Genomic DNA, 4023 nt, shown 5'->3' with positions numbered 1-4023 from the left:
AGCCGGAGCTAAGACATACTTTTATGTGCATTGCAGACTACTATGTCCAAAGTAAAATTGCCTTATCCAATGATCTTTCAAATTGCTTTGTTAGCTAATACCATATACTTAGGAGTATCTGCAACCTTGATCCATCAACATGAGATGGTTTTGACGGTAAACTCTAAAAGAGGACCCGGGCGCATGTATTTATTTATGGTTATCAGGCAGGGATAACAATGATATGGATTCCTTTAAATTTGGGCAGGGGCAAGGGGAATGGGAGAGGAGAAACTGAGCCTGACAGACCTTAACACTGAGAAAGCTTCAGTCTTGAACTTCAGCTTTATGATTCAAAAACCACAGGAAGGACCAAGACATTCTGAAGACACACAGACTTTCAACTGGGTTGAAATTCACATGAGTTCATTAGTTGGGAGGTGCTGTGTTTTCCTCATATTTGGAAATGCCAAAGGTTTAACTTTAAGTATGGTTGTAAATACATAGTATATGAATTATTTCCAAAGGACATGTAATCAATGACTAAGGGTCACAGATTCCCAATTAATCTCTGGAATGAATTGAGATAATTAAGTTGCCAGAGCCAACTTTTTTATTACTTCTGTAACCTTTGTCTTACTTAATAGGTAGATGCTTTTCTTCTTCAGTGAAAACAAAGATAATGTCATAGAAAATCGGCTTTTGGCCATCATAAATTTTATTCCATTAAGACATAGAAATGCATAAAGTTCAAGCTATTTTGGCAATTGATAAACCGTAAAGCTCTTGAAGACAACTTAAACATCTTCTGAAATGGATCCTGAGGAAGGGAAACTGAAAATAATGCAACTCAAGCCGCAGCATATTTCAACATGAAGTTACAAGCACAGGGTTTGTCGTAGGAGACAACCAAAAGCACATCAACAGATGCTTTTAGTTTTAATTTCTTTGTAATCTTGACAAGTCACTCTTTTAACCTTCTGAAGGCCCGCTGTGGAGGTCTGTATGACTGGAACCATTCATAAAGGACTCAGATGAAAAGCCACCAACTCAAGCTACCCAGGAGAGTGTGACTGCCGGGTCCCCTGAAAAGCTCTGAATGTTCTGCTTCTCTGCTGACCCGCTTCCGGTTCGCTCTGATCTGGAAGGGCCTCCCGATTCTCCATAAATCCCATTCCGCCGGCAAGGCTTTTCCCCCAGCACCTTTCAACCCAGAACCTGGTCAGGGTTTATCTTTCCTCCTCTGATAGATACTGTACCTCAGCAAAACTTGGGCATTTTCAGGATCCAAGACCAGGGAGGCATTAGGCAGGGCAAAGGTTATGGCTGATAAAAAGGCAAGGCAAGAGTTTGCCGTCTGTAGAGCAGTGGGACAACGAGTCCGCTCAGAAATAGCCCCGTCCTGAGTCAGGCTCTCTTGGCCCCATCTTCACGTCTGCTTCCAACTCTATCTGTCTGAACACTTTTAGGTCTAGATGGTCTCTTAAATGTAGTCAGGGAATATGCGTACGTGAGAGGCTGCAGTGACTTGAGAACCTGGGCATCTTCTCTCTAATCTCCAAGGAAACCATATGGGAATAGCAAAGACATACACTCTTCTTTTGGGGGCGAGGCTGTCCCCTCCATCCCCATAAAACATGCTTTTTATTTGCTTCCTCCTCCTCATCCTAACCAGGGAGAACCAGGTTACACATTCTGCAAGGTATTTATGGCCCAACTTTTAAACAGGGGTGAGGATAAGGTTCGATATGTCCTCCACCTCTTTTGCACATGTTGACGTGAGCAGAGAACCCTGGTAATGGGGCAAATTTTCTAGCCCCTCCTTGGAGCTTTGGGGTGCCAGGCCTCAAGACAAGTTAGTAATGGGACACGCCAGCAGTTGCATCGCTGGGAGATTGAACCCTTGACCCTAAGGAACACTGGGAACTACCTGTATCTCCTGATGTACAAATAGCGTGGGAGGGAAATGACCAAAGAACATGATTGAGGGGGACTCAGAAGGAAATGTGCTCTGGAGAACGCCAGGACTGAGAATGAATCCAGTTCACTGCGTTAATGTGATGAAGGAGGACATGAAACCAACCAACCAACCTAGTGAAGGCAGAGGGTTAAACAGAGAGAAAGTCTCAAACTCATGATGAGAGTGTGTGGGAAAAGGCCTGGTGACATAGGGGCCATCCAAGCTGGTGACAATGAAATGACAATAGGGGTTTCACATTGTTTAGGTTTTGTATCTTTTCCATCTTGGTTTGCCTCCCCCTCCCCCTCACTTTCCATTTTGGCTTTAGAAACCCATGGCAAATCTCGTGTAATGCACAAGAATGAAGAAAGAGTTGTTGCAGGTGGATTCTTCTGTTTGGAAGCGGTGGTTTTGTGTGTATTTTTGGTTTAAAATTCACCCCTTTCACACACACACACACACACACACACACACACACAGTAAATCCCCACCTGCTTCAGTGAACACGCCTTCTACTATAATTGGCTCAGTGAAACTTCCCTGGGTGACTCTGGCTGCACTCTCCGCCACATTCAAATTCATATTCTTTCTACTTATCTCAACTTTTAAGCATGTGAGTTAAACAACTGGATAAGGCCTTAACACTGCCTTTAAGATTACCCTAATCTCAGGTTGTAATTAATTTCTAACATGTTTGTCATGATATATATATTCCTTCTCCCTCTTGGTGATTTGTATTGATTAAATGTTTTGGAAGAGCCCAGACTTAAGCTGACTGAGGAAGTTTGAGTCACACTGTGTCTCAATGAGCAACCTTCAGAAACAGTCTGGTAGGATCTGGAGGGGAAGAGGAAGTCCCGGGGACCTCATGGTGGTTTTCAGACATCCCAAGAGCCCACCAGTGGACAGGGTGAGGTGGGCGTTGCCTCCATACACAGGAAATGGCTCTCAATGTTACTGTGGCCAGTTGCAACCCCTGAGGCTAAAGCCAACTAGGGTGCCACCCTTGTCTTGTATGATACACATGATGGCTTCACTCTTCACTGGCCAAGGAGATGCAGTGGGTCATAAATTTCAGGGGCTTTCATAACAGTGAATTGCATGGGTTGACAACTTGAGCAATAGAAGTTTGTAGGAACATCTCCATGAAGCCATATCTGAGGCCCATAGCCTAGGGGGACCACACTAGGAAGAAGAGTGCTTGGGCTGTTTTGAAAGTTAGAACTAGTCTTCTTGTCCTGCAGTCACCCCTGGGAACAGTGGGTAACACTCCCGGGCCAGGTCCACATGGAGGCCAACCAAGCAGGACTTTGTAACCAGGTGATAGGCATTAAATAAAACAGTTTACAGTGCCCACCTCTGTCTCCTAGGTCTGCTTTTCCCTCGATGTGTTGCCTTTTGATTGAAGCATCATAACTGAAGTAGCCACTTAACTTATAATACATCGCTCTTGTCCATTAGCACACAGTGGATTAATTAGTGAGATGATCAACTCTCCAACACAGGCCACCCAAGTAAACAACACAAGAAACATGTTCTGAATGGGGAGGATGGATTTTAAAATAATCCCAGGTTTGGCTCCTACTCATGAGGGCAGACCTCCAAAGGGAATGACAGGGCAAGGAGAGAGTGAGGAGGATTTTAGGAAGACGAGAGTAAGATGAAGTCACTGGTACCTGGACAATGTTATTGAGTAGAGTGCGGAAGGAGGCCACACTTATCAAGCAACAAATACAAATTAAATGCTTAATTTATTCCATTAAATCTTCATATCACCTCTATGAGGCTGGCATTACCAGCTCCATCTTGAAGATGATGGGTCAGCTCAAAGTTGAAGGTGGGAAAAGAGTGTCCCAACTGCCCAAGGTCACAGAGGGAGTAAATGGCCCTACCCCACACTGACCCTGCTCTGTCCAACCAGTCCAATGGCTTCTCTGATTTTACTGGGGACCAGAATCACCTAGGGAGCTCGGAAACCATGTGGATTCCAGGCCCCCGCACCAGAGATCCTGGTCTCTGGGCCCAGGAATCTGCATTCCTGGGATGATCCCAGGTGCTTCTGAAGCAGCTGGTCTGTGGAGCCC

This window comes from Hipposideros armiger, unplaced genomic scaffold (genome assembly GCF_001890085.2).
Source record: "Hipposideros armiger isolate ML-2016 unplaced genomic scaffold, ASM189008v1 scaffold_155, whole genome shotgun sequence".
In the NCBI taxonomy this organism is placed as follows: Eukaryota; Metazoa; Chordata; class Mammalia; order Chiroptera; family Hipposideridae; genus Hipposideros; species Hipposideros armiger.
This window is presented reverse-complemented; position numbering follows the sequence as displayed.